Source organism: Bubalus kerabau, chromosome 13 (genome assembly GCF_029407905.1).
Source record: "Bubalus kerabau isolate K-KA32 ecotype Philippines breed swamp buffalo chromosome 13, PCC_UOA_SB_1v2, whole genome shotgun sequence".
In the NCBI taxonomy this organism is placed as follows: Eukaryota; Metazoa; Chordata; class Mammalia; order Artiodactyla; family Bovidae; genus Bubalus; species Bubalus kerabau.
In genome coordinates, this window is record NC_073636.1 from 3321957 (window position 1) to 3345525 (window position 23569).

Genomic DNA, 23569 nt, shown 5'->3' on the forward strand with positions numbered 1-23569 from the left:
TCATCATCGGGAGAGTGAATATTTTTCACAAAGTCTGCTCGTGGAATAAAACATGCCATCAAAATACAAGGCAGAGGTTGTGTGACATCCCTGCCAGGCTGCATAAGCATGTAGGTGCCCCTGTGACAGGCGCTACCCCTCAGCCATCGGGACTAAAAATACTTCTTTGCTGTCACCACGACAGAGTAAAGACTTTGACATAATTTACCAGATTTGACTAGTTTCCCCCCGCCTTTTTTTTTTTTTTTTTTTACTTTCAGTGAGGCTCTGAACTCTTCCCTTCAAAATTGAATCTGACAATTGCAAACCAAGGAGATTTAAAAGAACAAAACAGGCTCCAAGTTTTCCTTCAAGCCTGGTTAGATAGACTTCATGTGCTTTGAGCTTAGCCGTGGGCCAGAGAAAGCACATCCAAGCGCTTCCTCAAAGGTGATGGAATGGGACGGCTTCATCTTTTCTCTAAATATTTGGCTGTGTTTCCTCTTCTTTTCATCTATTTGAAACTCCCAAGCAGCCACTCCCCATGCGATGTGATCTCTGGAATTGACATGAAATAGTTCAAGAGGAAACAGCTCTTTAAAAACTAAATATGGTACAAAGAAGCCAGAACTGGTGGAGACTGTAGAATGATGTGACCTAAAGAAATATGTGAATCACTATATTGAGTTTTGCTTTAAACTGGAGGATAAATTGGGGTGACAGCTGGAAGGACCCAAGTCAAGAGAATTCCATTTTTATTTTATTTTATTTATTTTTTTTTAAATTTTATTTTATTTTTAAACTTTACATAACTGTATTAGATTTGCCAAATATCAAAATGAATCCGCCACAGGTTTACATGTGTTCCCCATCCTGAACCCTCCTCCCTCCTCCCTCCCCATTCCATCCCTCTGGGTCGTCCCAGTGCACCAGCCCCAAGCATCCAGTATCGTGCATCGAACCTGGACTGGCAACTCGTTTCATACATGATATTTTACATGTTTCAATGCCATTCTCCCAAATCTTCCCACCCTCTCCCTCTCCCACAGAGTCCATAAGACTGTTCTATACATCAGTGTCTCTTTTGCTGTCTCGTACACAGGGTTATTGTTACCATCTTTCTAAATTCCATATATATGCGTTAGTATACTGTATTGGTGTTTTTCTTTCTGGCTTAATTCACTCTGTATAATAGGCTCCAGTTTCATCCACCTCATTAGAACTGATTCAAATGTATTCTTTTTAATGGCTGAATAATACTCCATTGTGTATATGTACCACAGCTTTCTTATCCATTCATCTGCTGATGGACATCTAGGTTGCTTCCATGTCCTGGCTATTATAAACAGTGCTGCGATGAACGTTGGGGTACTCGTGTCTCTTTCCCTTCTGGTTTTCTCAGTGTGTATGCCCAGCAGTGGGATTGCTGGATCATAAGGCATGTCTATTTCCAGTTTTTTAAGGAATCTCCACACTGTTCTCCATAGTGGCTGTACTAGTTTGCATTCCCACCAACAGTGTAAGAGGGTTCCCTTTTCTCCACACCCTCTCCAGCATTTATTACTTGTAGACTTTTGGATTGCAGCCATTCTGACTGGTGTGAAATGGTACCTCATAGTGGTTTTGATTTGCATTTCTCTGATAATGAGTGATGTTGAGCATCTTTTCATGTGTTTGTTAGCCATCTGTATGTCTTCTTTGGAGAAATGTCTATTTAGTTCTTTGGCCCATTTTTTGATTGGGTCATTTATTTTTCTGGAGTTGAGCTGTAGGAGTTGCTTGTATATTCTCGAGATTAGTTGTTTGTCAGTTGCTTCATTTGCTATTATCTTCTCCCAGTCTGAAGGCTGTCTTTTCACCTTGCTAATAGTTTCCTTTGATGTGCAGAAGCTTTTAAGGTTAATTAGGTCCCATTTGTTTATTTTTGCTTTTATTTCCAATATTCTGGGAGGTGGGTCATAGAGGATCCTGCTGTGATGTATGTCAGAGGAGAATTCCATTTTTAAATGGGGGAAAAAAATAAGAGCACATGGATACGATACAGAAAAGCAAATTCAGGGCAGAGGGAGGACTTGCCAGAGCAAGCAAGAAAGGACGATGCTCCATTTCAGAAGTGGGGGTGGGTGGGTGGTGGTTCACAGTTTCCTTCTGAGCAAAAGGAATGAGGCAGAGACCATGTGGATAGATGAAAGGTCGCTAATGTGATGCGGAAGGCATGGGGATGTTCTGTTCTGATGGCTTCTCTTTACTTCATGAAACAAGAAGCAAGAATATCAGCTCCAAGTGGGAATAAGGAAGAGAGGAGGAGAAGGTCTGAAATGGTTGTTAAGAAAACAGGAAAGCAAAAGGATTTGGGAAAACCATCGGACTCCCAGGCAGCTCAAAGGACTCATGAGTGCTTCCTGGTTTATAAAGTCAAGGGAAATCAGCCACCATGATGAGTTTTCTCCATCTGTGTTTAACTGGACAAGTGCAGGCAACAAGTGAGAAAGAGGTGAATGTAATCAGCATTAGATTTTTGCCAAGTGAATAAAAAGAAAGGAGAAAGGAGAAATGCACAAAGTATAGGCAAGAGAGAAATTATAATAATGGCAACTAGAATCTGAGCTGCCATGGGGCAGGGAGACAGGAAGGGGACAAGGGCTGGTGAAGAGGGTGATAATTTCAGATCATAGTCGGGCTGATGAATTGTTGAAGCTGAGGTATGACAGGGCATAAGGGCCCTTGAGAAGTTATCCTCACTGTCACACAGAGCTCCAACAGTAGGGTAAATGGAGGAGCAAGATGTCAAGGAAAGAGAAACAGCAGAGATAGTCCCCATATTGTTTAAGGCTGCCATGGGAACAGACAACTCAGACTAGAGCTGTCTTAAGGGAAAGATAAAACTGTCTAGTAAGGAAGAAATTAAAAAGGGTTACCAGAGAATTGAGGAGAGCCTGTATGTATAAATGTAGACCTAGGAACAACCCTTCCTTTATGAGACTGTAGATATAAGAAAATGAGGTATCAGCAAGAAGGAAAAACATCCTTGAAACAAGTTTCTGGTGGCAGCCACAGCAGTGACCCACATCCTGGAGCCTTCCTGCAGCCTTTAAGATTCATAAAGCCAAAGACTCATTGTTGGATTTCTAGCCAAACCCATTTTACAGGTAAGTAGCAGAGAAGGCAATGGCACCCCACTCCAGTACACTTGCCTGGGAAATCCATGGACAGAGGAGCCTGGTAGGCTGCAGTCCATGGTGTCGCTAAGAGTCGGGCATGACTGAGCGACTTCACTTTCACTTTTCACTTTCATGCATTGGAGAAGGAAATGGCAACCCACTCCAGTGTTCTTGCCTGGAGAATCCCAGGGACGGGGAAGCCTGGTGGGCTGCCATCTCTGGGGTCACACAGAGTCAGACACGACTGAAGCGACTTAGCAGCAGCAACAGCAGCAGCAGCTAGACTCAAAGAGGTGGAAGAATTTACTAAAAGCTCTACAGCTACAATGCTGACATCTTGACTTACTTTTTAAAAGGGGATGATTACTGTCTTTATGTCAGTCAAACCATATAAAATGGACCTATTATAGGTCAAAAGTGGTTGAATATTGTCACTTTCATGCTGTTAACCTAACACATCCTGGCATTCTTTCCATTATAGCAGAATGTCAAGAATGAGCAACGAATTTTTTTTTTAAATAAAGTGGTATTCAATTGGTTCCTTATAAAACTCTCCAAATTTTATCAGGAAAACTCCACTAAGCTCTGTGGAGTTAACTGTAAATAATCTCCTAAAACTGAGGTCAAACTTAACTTCTAGTAAGAAAATGAGGAAGAATCCAAAAGTAATGGATCAGAGCAGCCATCTGGAGCTGTGACTAAGAGATTACTGGTGACCTTCAAATCTAAATTAAGGTGACCTGGAAAAGTGTGATTGGATTATGACTATAAATATAATGCTTATGGCTAAGGAATTACATTGTATATTAGGAAAAGGAGAATGGTTACCAAGATGTCTGTAAAAGGAAACAGAGCCAAACCCAAGGAGTATTTTGCAGGAGTCTCCACCCATCTCCATGGTGGGATATACCATCTTGGGGATGGATGCCGTTGGTCTACAAAGCTCAATGATACTAGTGAAGAAGTTCAAGTCATCCCCTCCGAAAGCCACAATCTCTGTGAAGATAACCTGGGCTTCCCCCTGGGACATGACCAAAAAGAGAGACTGCCATGTCAAATCACACAGAGGCTGGAATTTCCAGTGGTTATCTTGCTCATCAAATACTCATAAATCAGCTTTATTATTTTTCATACATTAGCCTCTGTAGTTGGGGAATGTGATTAATGTGCATTAGTGTTTGAGACAAAATGAAGCTGGGCTTCCTTTGTGGTGCAGTGGATACGAATCCATCTGCCAATGCCTGGAACACAAGTTCAACGATCCCTGGTCTGAGAAGATTCCACATGCCACAGAGCAACCAAGCCTGTGTGCAACTACTGAAGCCTGCACACTCTAGGGCCCATGAGCCATGACTAGTGAGCCCCATGGAAGCCCACGTGCCCTACAGCCAGCGAGTGGCAGCTGCTGTGCCCACGTGCTGCAGCTACCGAAGCCCATGTGCCTAGAGTCTGTGCTCTGCAACAAGAGAGCAGTCCCTGCTCTCTGCAGCTGGAGAAAGCCCATGCATAGCAAAGAAGAGGCTGCACAGCCAAACATAAGTAAATATATATAGCAGTATGTGGTGGTGGTGGTGGTTTTAGTTGCTCAGTCGTGTCCGACTTTTGCGACCCCACAGACTGTAGCCCGCCAGCCTCCTCTGTCCATGGGATTCTCCAGGCAAGAATACTGGAGTGGGATAGCAGTATGTACATGTCAAAAAATAAGTATAAATAAATAGATAAATATAGCAGCATGTACAAAAAAGAAATAAAAATGAAAATGATAATAACAATGATTTTTTAAAAAGACACACTAAAGCAGATGCAAATCCCTGGAATCACCAGCAGACTTTCCTCATACCAGCACTGCTGCTCCTCTTGGCCTGAGCATGGGTCCAGAAGAGGTGGTTCAGCTGGTGTGCAAGGTAAGTGAGACAGGCCAGGCAGGTAACACCTTCAACTGAGAGCAACCCTCAACCATACAAATGTTGGTGGATAAATATCCTGACTTCCTCACTCCTCAGTGGGAAAACTGAGACATATCCTGTACTGTCTCCCCAGGGGTCTTCCAGACACCAAATTAGCAAGCTGAGAAATCATATTCTTCACCCTTCAAAATCAACTGAGTGTTATGGAGAATTTAACAGTGTATAGAAGGCCACCCAGGAGCACCTGTTCAGTCTTTTCCCATTTGACAGGAGTGAGTAAGTGCTCAGTCACTCAATTGTGTCCTACTCTTTGCGACCTCATAGACTGTAGTCTGAGCTTTTCCTGACAAGAATACTGTAAGCAGGTTACCATTTCCTCCAGGGGATCTTCTTGACCCAGGGATCAAATTTGAATCTCCTGCCTCTCCTGTTTTGCAGGCAGATTCTTTTAACACTGAGCCACCAGGGAAGCCCATTTGATAGGAGGTCACACTTTTCATTTACATGGTAAAGAATCCAACTGCAATGTAGGAGATGTGGGTTCGATCCCCGGCCTGGAAGATCCCCTTGAGAAGGAAATGGCTACCCCTTCCAGTGTTCTTACCTGAAAAATTCCATGGACAGAGGAACCTGGTGAGCTATAATCCCTGAGGTCTCAAAAGAGTCGGACAAGACTGAGCGACTAAACAACAACACACTTTTATAAACTGGTTTCATAAGTGAAAAAGAAGCCCTAAGTCTGAATTACACACTAACTTGATGTGGCTACAAGTATATGAAAAAGAACACAGAATAACAAGAACAAAGATAAAAGCAGATCGTAAGCAAGGGCAGAGAGTGGTAAACAGCCAAGTTAGCAGACACTGGAAGTGGCAAGAAACAGTATTCTAGCCGCTATCATATTAATAATAGACTGCAGAGTTGAGCTCTGTGCTATCTGTGGCTAAGCACTTTGCATACTTTATTCTAACAATAACACTTATTATTATTTTATTCTTACATTAACACTCCAGGTAGTTATTGTTATCAGATGTTCCACTTTGCAGATGACAAAAACAAGGCTTGACGTTAAATCCAAAGTAAACAACTGGTAAGCAGAAGAGTTAGGATGTAAGCCCAGGGGTCAGTTCAAACACCACACTCTGCAACTAATCTGTTCTATTGCTCTTTTCTCTGTGCCGGACAAAGGTAGGGAGAGTTATGTGTCAGAAGGCTGTATTTTGAGAATGGAAGTGAGCATAAGCAGGGGATGGTGGTGGTAGTGGTGGTTTAGTCTCTAAGTCATGTCAGACTCCTGTGATCCCATGGACAATAGCTCACCAGTCTCCTCTGTCCATGGGATTCTCCAGGCAAGAATATTGGAGTGGGTTGCCATTTCCTCCTCCAGGGAATCTTCCCAACTCAGGGATGGAATCTGAGTCTTCTGCATTGGCAGGCATTCTCCTGCATTTCAGGCAGAAGATTCTTTATCTTTGAGCCACCAGAGAAGTCCAAGGAGGGGATGGGAGATCCACAAAGAAACAGGATGCAGGCCTCTGGCAAATGCTGAGGCCATTCAGCCCAAGGAAAGCACAGTCTGGAAGTACCCAGCCACTGGAGACTGGCCATCATTCAGCACAACAGCTCATCCTCCATCAGGAACACTCCCTACTCCAAGAGCCTGGGGTGAGGGGAAGGGGGACTAGAGGCAGTTCAACATTTCTCTTGTGAAACTAAAGCAAAAGTTGTGATTGGAGAAAATGGCAGCATACACACAACTTCAGTAGGGGAATTGTAGACACCACATCACAGCAACTAAAAGTGAAATGACAACGTCGATGTTAGGGAGGATGGAGAGCAACTGAACATCTCCTATATTGCTGGGGGGAGTATAAAATGGTACAACCACTTTTAAGAAAGGCCTGGCCATTCCTTGTAAGATTAAATGCCAACCTTATTACCCAGCAATTATATTCCTCAGTACTTAACCCCCAAAGAAACAAAAGATGTGCAAAACTGTCCATCGTCTTATTCACAATAGCCAAAAATCAGAAACAACTCAAATGTTCAACTCGATGAATGGGTAAACGAATTGTGGTATATACATACAATGCATATGACTCAAAGAGGAAAGGAAGGAATTACTGACAATATACAACAGTGGACCTCAGGGGCATAGTAATAGGCATGGCAGTACATACTTTCTAGAACAGACTACATTAATGATGATGGAAATCACATCAGTGGTTACTTTGAGGGGGCTGCTGAATGACTAGAAAGGGGCATAAAGACTATTTTCAGGTGATACAAGATATAACATCTATCTTGTATCATCTATCTTGATTAGGGTGTGGGTTTACACACACACACACACACACACACATACACACACATTTGTGAAAACTCATAGAACTACAAAATCTAGACATGTGCTTTTCCTTAATGGAAATAACGCTTAATTTTGGGGGTGGGGTGGGGAAGAGCTACATCAGTAGACATAAAGTGAAAGTGAAAGTGAAGTCGCTCAGTTGCGTCTGACTCTTAGCGACCCCATGGACTACAGCCCACCAGGCCCTCCGTCCATGGGATTTTCCAGGCAAGAGTACTGGAATGGGGTGCCATTGCCTTCTCCCTTAACAGCAGCTAGGCATATTATATTTACTTGGAGCTGGTATACTTGGTGACAGCCTTACTGCCTCAGACACGGCGTGCTTGGCCAGCTCCCCAGGTAGCAGCAAGCACACGGCGGTCTGGATCTCCCTGGATGTGACAGTCGAGCTCTTGTTGTAATGCGCCAGGCGTGATGCCTTGCCAGCGATGCACTCAAAAATGTCGCTGACGAAGGAGTTCATGATTCCCATGGCCTTAGATGAGATGCCAGTCTCCGGATGGACTTGCTTCAGCACCTTGTACACGTACACGGAGTACATATGAGTAAGTCAGAAGACTTATTCATATGTTATTAAGTTTCAGGACAGCTGGGGAAGTTTTTGTTGCAGTCTTTGATTCAGTGAATTGTCATTTCCCACAGGAATAAATATCCTAACTACAGAGGAATCCTTTGGTTTTCCCTTAAGTACAAAGTATCATGACATTCATTTCTTTTAGACAAAATATTGGGTCTAAATTGCAGTGGGAATCCCTACACTAACAAATTGTTTTCCACCCGACATATTTGTTAATTTCTCCTTCTATGCACATTAGAATTCTCTTGGGAGGATCTAATAAGTAGAGATTATGCATTAGTGCCAAAGTTCCTCCAATCTGATGTACACTGATTTTTCTTTAAACATTGAGCAAGTAGTTCATCATAAGAAGAGTTACATTTTTGACATCACACAGTGAAGAAATTATTATTGAAGGAGGAAACAGACAGAACAGGCTCCATCTTGAAAGCAGGGCTCCATCTTGGGCTGGACTGTGGACTTTGAGCTATATGCTCAGTATCTATGGAAACGACATACCAACTGGAAAACCAGGCCCCCTGGATGGAAGAGCCCCAGGGCTCATACCTAGACTCTCTGTTGCCTAAAAGAATACCCTAATTATCTGTGTAACCAAATAGAACCATAAATTCTATTATGCTTATTGGGGTATGACCACAGGCCTATTGATAGCTGTCCACTGTTTACTACCTAGGCTTAAGGCATATGAATCATGGGTTAACTTTGATTGTATCTTTCTTTTCCTTTGTTCAGACTAGTTTCAGGGAATTTGGGGAGGTGGGTTTGGGCACATACACTTAGGGTATATAAGGTTTTCAGAAAAACTGGTCAGGGTCCTTGTCTAAGAGGAGACTCTGCCTTGGGCCCACCAGTGTAATAAACTGCTCTCCACTATCTGCACTGTCCTTCTGAGTGAGTTTGTTTCCCAGAATGCGTGGCTACAACATTATCTTTGAAGGTGTTGCGAAAAGTAAAAAGCAGGGGAAAAAATCAGGTACACTAAAATTCAAATGCTTACTGTGTGACCAACACTGGAGAAAGTGCTTTGCATATGTAATCTCATTAATCCTCAGTGCATCCCTGCCAAGCAGGTGTTATGTACATGACATGAGGAAACTGAGGCTCCGAGAAATTAATATGCCCACAGCTCAGAGCTGGTGAAGGTGGAGCCAGACTTCATTCCAGCTTTACATAACTCCATGGCCTCCATTTTTGTTGCCTAGACACATCCATCCATTTCCTCACCCAACAGATGTTTATCAAAGTGCCTACTGCTTCAAGCATTAAGGGCATAGATGTGAGTAGCAACCTATCCCCTGCACTGCAGGAGCTTATATTCTATTTGGGAATTGGTGGTGTTAAATTATGCCAACAGATTCTCTGAAACTCCTTTCAACAACTGGGACTTAATGTCCCTTCCCCTGAGTGTAGACTAGACTTGGTGACTTACTGGTAACAAACAGACTAAGTGGTGTGTCACTCTTGAAACTAGGTCATAACACACTGTGGCTGCCTCTTCTGGATCATTTGCTCTGAGGGAAGTCAGTCGTCCATGGTGAGAATGCTCAAACAGCCGTGTGAAGAGCCCCACGTGGTGCGAGCCTGAGGGCTCCTGCCAACAGCCATGGGGGTGAGCTTGCAAACAGACACCCTGACCTCAGTCATAATCTCCAGAAGAGATTGCAGCCCTGCTCAATACCCTGGCTACAACCTCATGAGAGAACTTGAGCCAGCGACATCCACAAGTTACTCCTGAATTCCTGATCCACAGAAACTATGAGTTAAATATTTGTTGTTTTAAGCCAGTGAACATGGCTAACTTGTCACATGGTAATAGAGTATATAAAGATGTGCCAGGAAGAAAATGAAGAACTGAAAGAAGCGGAAGAGTGCTGGTGCTGTTTTAGGTAAAGTGGACATGGATGGCATCTCTGAGCATTTACTATTTACCTGAGACATGAAGATGGAGAAAAGAAAAGTGTTTGTTGGATTCTGGAGCATGTAGGTAGCTGCTCCCTTGACAAGATCAGTTACTGCAAATGATGGAAATTGAGACTGATTAGAATACCATGGGGAATAAATGGAAAGAAAGAGTTAGAAATATTATCTGTATATGTCTTCCTAAAATCTTAACTAGAGGAACAGAAATGGAGAGTGCCACCGATGGTGGTGGTATTTTGTTGTTGTTGCTACCTTTTTGAAATGACAGATATTTTTGTTTGCACATGTGTTGAGGGAAAAAAAAAATGAAAAAGGAGGACACACCCAAAGAGGGAAAAAAGATGCACAATCTCAGCACAAACACAGGGACCAGACAGGAATGATATTTCCTGCATCAGGACCAGAATGCCTAGGGTAGACAGAGTTGGAAGGAAGGTTTTTGTGAAGCTCTGTGGTTATGAAGATGAGGGAATTTATGGAAAGTTTTATTAGGGTAAAATTTCTTTTAAGACACTCATAATTATATTATTATCTAAAATACTGCCCCAAAGAACCCTAAATGTGTTATCTTGCATATACTGCTTTGGGGTTTTGTGTCTTAACATCTCCTATTCCTCATGCTTATAATCATGGTGAGTTATGTGCAAGTTCACATAACGTTCTCCAATGTTATATTTTAACACCTTTATATTTTTGTTTGTTACACTTAGTCTATTACCCTGACTTTTATTTTACTGTACATAATGAAACATGGATAATCTTCTCCATGGATATTCAGTCTTTCCACTTACTGGACTGTTCACTCTCTACACTAATTAGAAATGATATTTCTACTAAATTCTCATATAATCATGAGTCTTTTCCGGATATACTGGCCTATTCCTGTATCTAGACCTTACTCTTTTTCTATTGTGAAATATCAAATACACACAAAAGGACAATGAATAAAAATATACTGTAGTTTAATGAATTGTACAAATTGTCTGGAATCTGAGTTGATAGTTCACACAAATACACGAGCATTTTGGCTATTACATAAAGTTAATAGATTATAATTCTTACTATCAGTTCTATGAACTTGACATTAGTGAAGGGAGGCATATGAAAAGTCCCTACTTTATATATGTTCCCATCTTATATGTTTTCCTTATATGTTTATATATCCACTTTGCATATTTTCTTTTAATTACATTTATACCTTATTTAACTTATACACAGAGTATATAATGAGAAACACTGGACTGGAAGAAGCACAAGCTGGAATCAAGATTGCCAGGAGAAATATCAATAACCTCAGATATGCAGATGACACCACCCTTATGGCAGAAAGCGAAGAAGAACTAAAGAGCCTCTTGATGAAAGTGAAAGAGGAGAGTGAAAAAGTTGGCTTTAAAGCTCAACATTCAGAAAACTAAGATCATGACATCTGGTCCCATCACTTCATGGCAAAAAATGGGGAAACAGTGGAAACAGTGCCAGACTTTATTTTTTTGGGCTGAAAAATCACTGCAGATGGTGATTGCAGCCATGAAATTAAAAGATGCTTACTCCTTGGAAGGAAAGTTATGAAAAACCTAGACAGCATAAAGAAGCAGAGACATTACTCTGTCAGCAAAGATCCAGCTAGTCAAGGCTATGGTTTTTCCAGTGGTCATGTATGGATGTGAGAGTTGGCCTATAAAGAAAGCTGAGTGCCAAGGAATTGATGCTTTCAAACTGTGGTGTTGGAGAAGACTCTTGAGTGTCCCTTGGACTGCAAGGAGATCCAACCAGTCAATCCTAAAGGAGATCAGTCCTGGGTGTGCATTGGAAGGACTGCTATTGAAGCTGAAACTCTAATACTCTGGCCAACTTATGTGAAGAGCTGACTTATTTGAAAAGACCCTGATGCTGGGAAAGATTGAGGGCAGGAGGAGAAGGGGACGACAGAGGATGAGATGGTTGGATAGCATCAGTGACTCAATGGACATGAGTTTGGGTAAACTCTGGGAGTTGGTGATGGATAGGGAGGCCTGGAGCACTGTGGTTCATGTGGTCACAAAGAGTTGGACACGACTGAGTGACTCAACTGAACTGAACTGATACCATATTTAATACTGCAGGTGAAATTAATAATTGTCTGAAAACCATTTCATTATTACAACTAAATACATTTCATATTATCTAGTAAAGACCTCTCTTTTCAATTACCAGCAAAGGGCAAATGTATCCATGCATTCCTACTAAAAATAATTACTATAATAATCACAAGCTCATTATTAACACCTCAAAATAAAATAAAACCCATGTTCAGTTCAGTTGCTCAGTTGTGTCTAACTCTTTGTGACCCCATGAACTGCAGCATGACAGGCTTCCCTGTCCATCACCAACTCCTGGAGCTTGCTCAAATTCATGTCTGTAGAGTCAATGATGACATCCAACCATCTCATCCTCTGTCATCCCCTTCTCCTCTTGCCCTCAATCTTTCCCAGCATCAGGGTCTTTTGCAATGAGTCAGTTCTCACATTAGGTGGCCAAAGTATTGGAGCTTCAGCTTCAGCATAAGTCCTTACAATGAATATTCAGGACTGATTTCCTTTTGGATTGACTAGTTGGATCTACGTGCTGTCCAAGGGACTCTCAAGAGTCTTCTTCAACACCACATTTCAAAAGAATCAATGCTTCAGTGCTCAGCTTTCTTTGTAGAGCAACACTCACATCCATACCTGACTACTGGAAAAACCATAGCTTTGACTAGATGGACCTTTGTCAGCAAACTAGTGTCTCTACTATTCAATTTGCTGACTAGGTTGGAAGGACTGATGCTTAAGCTGAAGCTCCAATACTTTGGCTACCTGATGTGAAGAACTGACACATTGGAAAAGACCCTGATGCTGGGAAAGATTGAAGGCAGGAGAAGAAGGGGAAAACAGATGGTGAGATGGTTGGATGGCATCACTGACTTGAATGACATGAGTGTGAGCAAGCTCCGGAGGTTAGTGATGGACAGAGAAGCCTAGTGTCTGTGGGGTCACAAAGAGTTAGACATGACTGAGTGTCTGAACTGAACTGACTGCAGCACTTCACAGCATCATCTTTTAGGATCTGAAATAGCTCAGCTGGAATTCCATCACCTCCACTAGCTTTATTTGTAGTGAGGCTTCCTAAGGCCCACTTGACTTCACATTCTAGGATATCTGGCTCTAGGTGAGTGATCACACCATCATGGTTATCTGGGTCATTAAGATCTTTTTTGCATAGTTCGTCTGTGTATTCTTGCCACCTCTTCTTAATCTCTACTGCTTCTGTTAGGTCCGTACCATTTCTGTCCTTTATTGTGCCCATCTTTGCATGAAGTGTTCCCTTGGTATTTTTAATATTCTTGAAGAGATCTCTAGTCTTTCCCATTTTATTGTTTTCCTCTATTTCTTTGCACTGATCACTGAGAAAGGATTTCTTATCTCCCCTTGCTGTTCTTTGGAACACTGCATTCACATGGGTATATCTTTTCTTTTGTCCTTTCCCCTTCACTTCTCTTCTTTTCTCAGCTATTTGTAAGGCCTCCTCAGACAACCATTTTGCCTTTTTGCATTTCTTTTTCTTGGGGATGGTCTTGATCACTGCCTCCTGTACAATGTCAGGAACCTCTGTTCATAGTTCTGCAGGCACTCTGTCAGATCTAATCCCTTGTATCTGTTTGCCACTTCCACTGTATAGTCATAAGGAATTTGATTTAGGTCATATCTGAATGGTCTAGTGGTTTTCCCTACTTTCTTCAATTTAAGTCTGAATTTTGCAATAATCTGAGCCACAGTCAGCTCCCCGTCTTGTTTTTGCCAACTATATAGAGCTTTTCCATCTTTGGTTGCAAAGAATATAATCAATCTGATTTTGGTAATGACCATTTGCTAATGTCCATTGTAGAGTCGTGTCTTGTGTTGTTCGAATAGGGTGTTTGCTATGACCAGTGCATTCTCTGGCATTTTTTTTTATTTAATGGAAAGCCAAAACAAAACAACCCATTAAATCTGAATGTATAGGAATTTGACCCTAATATCCATTCCAATGATATATATTCTATAGTAAAATGTATGTTTCCACATATTAAACTAGACCTTCAACTCTCAACATATGTAAGAAAATCTCATGAGGCTACTGATATAACCAGGCACATTTTCTGCCTGGCCTGGAGATCGAATCATTGAAATACTAACAGTGACTTTTCTGGACTTGTGGGGAACAGGTAGGTCCTAGTGAGTTTCTATTATCATGGGATGAAATCAGATTTAAAAAATCTCCTCTAGAACCCTTGTCACCTCTGGTTCATTTTCCCAAAACACTAAATCAGATCAGGAAAATTATATCAGAGAGAAATAGGACACAGGGTACAATTTAGAAAGGCCAATATTTACTCAAGAAAATTGCTAACCTTATCCTTCTTCAGCTCTGATATGGAAAGTAAAGCATATTCATTCTGCCACTAACTTTACATTCAATTTGAATTGAAAATGATAATCAAAAGCAAAATGTTATCCAGATCCTGGGAGAGGCTGAGATGTCCATGCCATGTGTATGCTCCATCATGCCTGACTCTTTGCAACCCCATGGATTGTAGTCTGCCAGGCTCCTCTGTTCATGGGATTTCCTAGGCAAGAAAACTGGAGTGGGTAGCCATTTCCTATTTCAGGGGATCTTCCCAACTCAGGGGCTGAACACATGTCTCCTGCACTGGCAAGTGGATTCTTTACCACTGAACCACCTGGGAACCCCAGGTGTGCATGTTTATGCCATACACCATGTTAAATAAACTAGTCATATATCATTGACACATACACATTTGTTTAGTGATGTATACTTGTATTAGCACTAATCTGCATGTTTAAATTTGAAAAACTAATTTTTGTATATAGGTAAAAAATATATGCACAACTATACACCTTGGTTATTTTCTTCCCAAAACCCATCATTTTACTTAATTTAAACATACCCCTTTGGAGACTGCTAATCTTAACCATACAAACATTGAATATTAGCTTTCTCTGAACAAGCCTTTTTATATGCCATAATCATCTGAATGTTAAGCAGATAGAGATTTAACATCTTTGCGTGTATTCCATCCATAAATCATGTATTTAAAGGTTATAACAACAATGTATGTTATGACTTGGTTTTCTCATACACCATCAAAACCCTAATGTATCTGTTCCTTTACTCATCTGGGTATTATGATGATGATTTTTCCTTTATTGACACAGGTTTCAACCTTTACATCTTTTCTCATGAAATGGACCGTGCCTAACAGAGTATCCTCAGGAATAAAGGTAAGAATTGAAAGGGACAATGTAAATTTTTCTTTTAAATGGGCAGCCATCACTGATACTTACAGCTGCATAGAAGTGAAAGTGAAAGTGTTAGTTGCTCAGTTGTGTCTGACTCTTTGTGACCCTATGGACTGTAGCCCACCAGCTCCTCTGTCCATAGAATTCTCCAGGCTGGAGTGCATTGCCATTCCTTTGTCCAGGGAGATCTTCCCAACCCAGGGACCAAACCCAGTCTCCTGCATCGCAGGCAGACTCTTTACCATCTGAGCCACCAGGGAAGCCTGTATAGCATTGGGCAAATGAGATCCTTTCTTTTCAGATTACTAAATCTTCATGAACTGTATTTGTAAACAGATTCTATCACTGTCTCAATTCTGGATTTCAGGAACAGAATTGGGTGAGTCTGGGAGAAAGATGCACATCATCCTTCATGAATTTACCAGTGATGGAAAGGACAACTGTCTAAAATAAGGTCTAAAAAATGGAGGGAGAAATTTTAAAAAAGCTCATTTGGCTCAGGTCCCCAAAAGAAGGCTCTCCTAGGAGTGGGCATTAAGAGGATGCCGTCTTGTTTTGAAGATTGAAGGAGCAAGTAAGTTACAGCAGGTATCACAGATACCATATTACATTACCTTAAATCAGGATGCTGTAGTTGAGTAGTGTTGTTAGAACTCTCTCTTGACACCAAGAATCTCATGCCCAACAGCCTCATCAACATCATTCTGATCATTTGCCATCAGCTGTCTAATAGACAATGCAAAGTCAACATGTCTAAATCTTGGCCTCATTAGACACCCAGATTCCAACTACCTCTCACTTCCTCCATTATATCCTGAGCCACCCTCCTCTCTCTCCCCAAATCAATGTAAAATTCTGGAACTGGTGCCTTAGTTTCTTCCTTTCTTCCTATATAGTCTGTTCTCAGTCAATAGTCAAAATAAAAACAAGAACAAAAATGAAAAATCAAGTCATGTCAAATTTCTGCTCAGACTCTGCATGGTCCCCATATGTCACTCAGAGCAAGAGTCTTAAATCTTTACAATGACTTTCAGAACCTTACATGATCTACTTTGCCTCAAACCCCCATTCTCTCTGAGATCATCTTCTACCACTCTCCCTCGTGCTCAGCTGCAGTTCATTCATGATGGGTTCTGTCATGAATGTCAAATGCACTTATGATGTCATGACTCAACTCTGTCATGACATCAAATGCACTAATGCTGTTGTAATGTCTATTCCTCCTTCTTGGAAAATTCTCCCTCCAGACATTGCCTTCCTCACCTCCTTCTAGCCTTCCTCAGATCCCATCTTTTCAATGATGCCCAGTATTTAGGATGATTACCATCCTAAATACTGCAGCCCTCCCCCCCTCATTCCTATTCTAACCCACCTAGTGCCTCTTATCCTGTTCTCCTTTGAATAGCTCTGTTCACCTTCCACTTCACTAAATTTCAGACACTATCAGTTGTGAGTCATACCATCATCCTGCTATGACACACCAAACTATGACATGCCATTGCTTATAAGATACATCTTGATTTCAAAGATATTAAAGTGTGAAACTATATGTACCTTAGAATCAATGACATAGGCATGACAGTACTTTGAGAGTATCATTCCTTATCTCTCACACAAAACTTAAATAGGATAACAGAAGGGGAGCTGCTGTGGAGTCTAACTTTTGATTCACATCCTCATTCATTCATTATTAAAGTCATTCCTGGGAACTCTGTATCAGGCATTGTGGATTCAGTAATAAATAGTGTCTGCTCTCAAGAGGAACTTTCAGTCCAGTAGGAAGCCTGACTATAAATCAGAAACTGAATTACAGTGTGCTAACTCCTACGATAACTACAGTCTCAAAGAAGGTCCTCAGTGATCAAACACAAAGCTAAAGAGAGTAGGCATGGTTGCAGCCAGAGATTTTGATACTGAAATTCCTTGTTTGTAACTAGAAGATAAACTTGTGAGAAATTTTTAAAAAGAGAGAGAGAGTAGGTATAGTTTCCTTAGTTGTCCGCTTTCTCCTTTTTGCCAAACGGTGAAAAATGGGACAAATAATAGTACTGATACAACAGGCACCAAGCAATATATCCAAGTATCATTTTATATATGACAACCTAAATCAAGTCTAAATTTATTAACTCTGGGGCCCATTTTTTAACTTAAAATACAATTTTATAACTCTCTGTAAAAGAGAAGAGTTAGAAGCATTCTGTCAATTGGGTCTCATTTAACATGAGGCTCTCAAAGATCTTGAAGGCCAAAACAGCTCTTTCATCTCCTTATTTAATAGACTTACTCAAGCTAAGAACTTTTCATCTATAAAAATCTTCTAACTATGCCAATTGCCATTCAAAGCATGAATCAAATCATGATGTAAAATTTTGGCAAGTATGAAATCTATCAATCAACAGCAATTCTACAATGAAATCATAATTTAAATCCCACAAGACGGTAAAAAATAAAATTAAAAAAAAATAAGAAAAAAAAAAAGTTAAACAGTAGATGCCAGTGTCCTCTCAATAATCTACAATGACACAACCAACTACAATAATCTCAGACTGGACCAAAAATATAGACAACATAGGTTTTCACTGGTTTAAACTTTAATTTAAAGGGCTATTCCTGATATTCCTGTTGTATTTCTACATTACAATATGGAAGCTTGTTTAATTCTTTGTATTGGGTCTGTCACTGCTGAGATTGAGGATTGCAGAGCAGCTTCAAAAACAAGAGGCAGGTGCAAAATAAATCCAGTTTGGAGCATATTTTTAAGCCACAGCTTTGATGCTCAAGGGAGAAGCTGGAAACAGATTTGACGACCAACATTGTAGAGAGCACCATGAGAGTTATTGGGTTGCATACAATTATAGAGGGAGAGAATACCCCATCCAAAAGAGAGTGAAGAGAACCACAAGGGGATAGTCAGGGGAGATCTGAAAAGGAAAACAGTGACGGAGAATCTTGAGAGGTCAGGTGGACTGAAGATTTAAACAATTTGGTTGGATGTTTAGGCTATTTTTTCACAGTTGCTAATAACTGTCATTTGTGGGCTTACAAATGGAGTTCTGGAAGGCAGAATGAGAAAAAGACTTGTCCTGGGCTAGACAGAGAATGTTCAAAAACAAGAGCATTTTAAGATGTTTGGAAGAAAAGAGGGCAGTAGCTAGAAGGGAAAGGCAAGTAGTGGGGAGACTTGATAGTTTTTGTGGGTTGAGGCAAGAAGGTAAGAAAGAAAAACAGTGCATACAGCCAAGACCTAGATAAGGTGGAATATATGACATCAAAGGTTGATGGTTTTCAGGAGCTTGGTGTATTAATATATGAGCAGAGAAGTCAATAACAGATGGACTGCATTCTCTGTGAGTGGGAGGCAGGACCATATGCAAGAAGCAAGAAGGAAGCTAAAAGACGTGTAGCCACAACTGCTTGGAAGTTTCCCAGTCCTTCTTACCTGAACTCTCTTACACTTACAATTGAATAAAGGGATAACCTGAACAAATGCATGTCAAACTGAACTAAATGCAGTTTAGCTTCAAATGAATTTTTTCTTTAATTTCAATGTCTTCACATTATGCTAGATTCATTTTGCTTTCATGGCATCTTCTGGCTTTCAAAACACAAAGTTATAGCTTCAATTAATTGTATTAGTCTGAAAATACCATAACCCTTAGATATTTTTCTAGTCTCTATTCTATAGTCATTATGAGAAATCCTGACATTACTAAATTATTCTAGGAAAGGTTGTAAAAAATTCTTTCATAATTAGACAATCCATTTTTCTCCTCCAAGTTGGAAAATTAACATATAACCATATTTATATTATTTAAATTATCACTGTACCCTAGAATACTCACATATGATTTCTATGATTACAACAATAAATGCAAACAAACAAAGGTTGGTGATGAGTGACAGTGAGCAAAGAATTTCAGTGTTACAGCTTCAAAATGGCTGTGGTAAAATGTGCTTGCTTAGCTCAATCCAGCATCTATTTTATCAACTTCTCAAGTTTATCAAATTCTCTTCCAGTCTTTCCATTCCCCTCTGAGTATATCTCCTTGGAAATGTATTAAGTCTCTGAGTAAAAAGGATGGCTCTCTCCAGATACGTAAATGTTGAAAATGTTTCATTTTATAAAGAATTGATCTAACACTAGGATGACATAAAATTAATATCCTAACAGCGAGGGGAAAAAAAAAAAGTCCAGAGAGTAGCAGAGGAAAGTGTTTGAAACAGCAAAAACTTTCTGGCAACAACTTTGAAAAAGTTGGCTTTCAGCAAAACTTTGGTTAATACATTCATGTGTCGTTGCTTGCAAGAATATGTCCAATATGGCAAAACACCACCAAAATAATTGCTGGAAAATGTAGCATATCTGTAGATCACGTCAAAACTTCCAAAGGGCAGCTCATGGGGCAGCCTACAGGTCAGAAAGAACTGAGTCCTGAAATGGACTGAGCCACCCAATCTGCCTCTCAGTCACAGGGGTCCAGAGAACTTTGTTCCACCCATCTGTCCATCCTCCATTCTGTGAACATAGACCTTTGTCATGATGCTTGTCATGTCATGACTGAAAGACTGCTGATCTGCTCACAGGGACCATGGCCCCATTCCAGCAGGATAAAGAAAAGAGCAACCAAAATAGAGAAAGATTATGGGGTATGCCCAACGAGTCTACTAGTTTAAAAATGTCTTTTCCAGAAGCCCATTCAACATACAGATGCCCATGTCTAACTGGAAAGAAAGCCAAAAAGTAGGATCTTTCCAACTTTGATGGAAAAGAAAGGCAAGGAAGAAGTAGACTGGGAATGATTTAGAGAGAACAGCAACTCACTCAAGTATTCTTGCCTGGAAAATCCCATGGACAGAGGAACCTGGCAGGCTAAAGTCCATAGGGTAAAAAAAAGGTCAGAAACAACTGAGTGGCTAAGCACACACACGCACAGCCCACAGTAGCTGCCAGCTGGGACACAGCAAATACTCAGTGAATGTTTACTTTTATGCAACATTCTATCCCCTCCACATGACACAAACCCACTACATCTGTCCTAACTCTAGCCTCATCTCATTTTGTGTCTTGCTTCCATGGTCCAATGCAGCAAACACTGTCCCCTTTGTTGAGACCTTACTCCTTTTTAAGAAAAATCTTAAAATTGTAGTTTCACCCACATATAGCCCCATGCTTAGTCATGTCCAACTCTTTGCAACTCCATGGACTGTAGCCCACTGGGCTCCTCTGCCCATGGAATTCTCCAGGCAAGAATACTGGAGTGGGTTGCCCTTCCCTTCTCCAGGGGATCTTCCTAATCCAGGGATCAAACACAGGTCTCCTGCGTTACAGGCAGATTCTTTACCATCTGAGCTACCAGGCAAGCCCAGTACTTTAATATTATACCTTTAACCATACTCCAAGAGATGCCTATATAGTCGAAATGGGGCTAAGAGGACTTAATAACCTATTTTATGAGTAATGAATGTCTGGTTAAAAATTAGACAACCTGGATTTTCAATTTACAGAATATGTTTCATTATTTTTGTGTGTCTTGTAGGATCCATATTGGCCATTTGGAAAGTGTCACAGAAGAGTGTCCTATTGGGTCCACCATACTGCCAATAAGACAGCGGAAGACAGATGCTAACAATCCCAGGTGAATTTAGGCTTTATTGCACTGCGGATTTTATACAGGTCTAAAAATGAGTGTATTTAAGTGTTTTCAAACCATTCATGATACAGCTGCTAAAAATGGCAAGAAATAATTATTCTTCCTTAAAATTATATATATATATATGTGTGTGTGTGTGTGTGTCAGAAGAAAAGAGTATGGATGGAACTACAGTGTTGGCTTAACTTTATTAACAGTGACTTACCTATCACAGCAAAATCACATGTATCTCCATCCTTTACTCTTACCTTAAATGTGATGTAACCCCTTCTACAGATCAGAAAAATGAGACAGAGAGAGAAAAATTACTTGCCTTGGTTTCATAAAGGTAGTTAGTGATCTAGTCCTTCTTCTAGAACCTCTTCAAGTTTTTCCCCTCCCTCTTTCAACTTCAGCCCCAAGAGTACCCTTGCTGCCCTCAGAAACAGCAAGCATGAGCTCACTTGCACTGGTTGTACCCTCTGCATGGAACTCTGAAAAAAAGTGAAAGTGTTAGCCACTGAATCGTGTCCTACTCTTTGTGACCCCATGGGCTGTAGCCTGCCAGGTTCCTCTGTCCTTGGAATTCCCTAGCAAGAATACTGGAGTGGGTAGCCATTCCCTTCTCCAGAGGATCTTCCAGACCCAGGGATTGAACTCACGTCTCTTGCATGGCAGGTAGATTCTTTACTGCTGAGCCACCAGGGAAGCCTTTCCCTTGGCTTACTTATTTTCAATTTTGGGGAGTTAGGAGAACTGAAGAACAAGAATGGTCCCTTGGGCAAGTTACTTAAACTCTCTAAGTCTCAGTTTCTCATTTATAAAATAGAAGAACTGATTCCTGCTCTGCATGGTTATAGAAAGCATTTGGATATATACTAAAGAGAAAGAATGTGTTTGTGTGTGTACATCTATAGTGGCATGCTGGTAAATATTTAACTGACTCTCAAAAAAAAGAAAAAAGTTCCTGATGTTTGGATAGGCAGTAACACACAAGCATACGGTATTTCCCCAGTGCATACAATAGACATGACTGCCACAGAGCATCAGTTCAGTTCAGTTCAGTTGCTCAGTCGTGTCCAACTCTTTGCGATCCCATGAATTGCAGCATGCCAGGCCTCCCTGTCCATCACCAACTCCCGGAGTTCACTCAAACTCATGTACATCTAGTCGGTGATGCCATCCAGCCATCTCATCCTCTGTCGTCCCCTTCTCCTCCTGCCCCCAATCCCTCCCAGCATCAGAGTCTTTTCCAGTGAGCCAACTCTTTGCATGAGTTGCCAAAGTACTGGAGTTTCAGCTTTAGCATCATTCCTTCCAAAGAACACCCGGGACTGATCTCCTTTAGAATGGACTGGTTGGATCTCCTTGCAGTCCAAGGGACTCTCAAGAGTCTTCTCCAACACCACAGTTCAAAAGCATCAATTCTTCAGTGCTCAGCTTTCTTCACAGTTCAACTCTCACATCCATATATGACTACTGGAAAAACCATAGCCTTGACTAGACGGACCTTTGTTGGCAAAGTAACGTCTCTGCTTTTCAGTATGCGATCTAGGTTGGTCATAATAACTTTTCTTCCAAGGAGTAAGCATCTTTTAATTGCATGGCTGCAGTCACCATCTGCAGTGATTTTAGAGCCCCCCAAAATAAAGTCTGACACTGTTTCCCCATCAATAGTAAAATGTAGTAAACTGATGGGTAAGTGGTGAGTTTTGAGTGTTTATTACTTTTTCAAATAAGTTTTAATTATATATTTACACAATTTAAGTTTTAATAATAGCTGAAAGTAAGTTGACTCTAACACACTGGTCTTGGGTGGTGGGGAGGGGAGGAGTAATGCACAAACCAAAGCCATTGCTATTTACAGGAAAGAAAAACTACAATATCTGTTTTCTCTAAACAGACATAAATTAAAGGAATCACTGACTTCATCAAATGTGATCTTATATCACTGATGCCTTATGGCAGCAGCTTCCAGGCTAAAGCACAGGTACTCTGAGCCATACTAAACAGAGAACTGCAAAGGAACTTCAACCAAGGAACCACAGAAAATGTGTCTCCAACAAAAAGGCAGGGATCTATTACTGATAAGCATTTTGTCACAATAGATATCTAGTCTCTTGACTGAAACCTTCCCCTGACAGGTTTCTGAAATGCTTGTCAGGGCATGTCCTCAAGTGATTATAGGCCCAGACAAGCTTTAAATCAAGGTCAGGGAGAAATCCCTCCACACCACCACCCAGATATCCAGATTCTAAACTGCCAACCTGCTTCAGCTGTGTTAAGATCCCAGTGGGGGAACGTGGTCAAAGCAGGGGAGAGAAGTAGTATAGTACTTCTATAAGAGAATTAAAAGGAGAATGTTCTACTTTAAAAACTACCTGCTGGGTAGATGCAGTACAGAGACAAACCTGGTTCTCAATCTGCAAAAAGACAAAAAAAAAAAAAAAAGGAATCATAGGAAGTGCCTTGTCCTTTCCTGTTCTCTGCTCCTATCCAAGCCATTAGTATGCTTTCATCTTTGCTGAAATTAGATAGTCAGCTTTCCATGTCTGTCGTTCTATATCTGAGAATCCAACCAACCATGGATCAAAAATATTCATTAAAAAATTCCAGAAAGTTCCAGAAAGCAAAACTTGTATTTGCTGCATGCTGGAAACTATTTACATAGCATTTACATTGCATTAGGTACTGCTACTGCTACTCTGC

At 40.8% G+C, this 23569-nt stretch overlaps 1 protein-coding gene and 1 pseudogene across 2 annotated transcripts in view; both read right to left on the reverse strand.

Moving 5' to 3' along the window:
- Nucleotides 1-23569, reverse strand: part of PAK5 (p21 (RAC1) activated kinase 5) — a 429499-nt gene that overhangs the window by 323495 nt on the left and 82435 nt on the right. The gene's annotated exons all lie outside the window — the stretch shown is intronic.
- On the reverse strand, nt 7125-13512 carry LOC129625270 (histone H2B type 1-C/E/F/G/I-like; annotated as a pseudogene).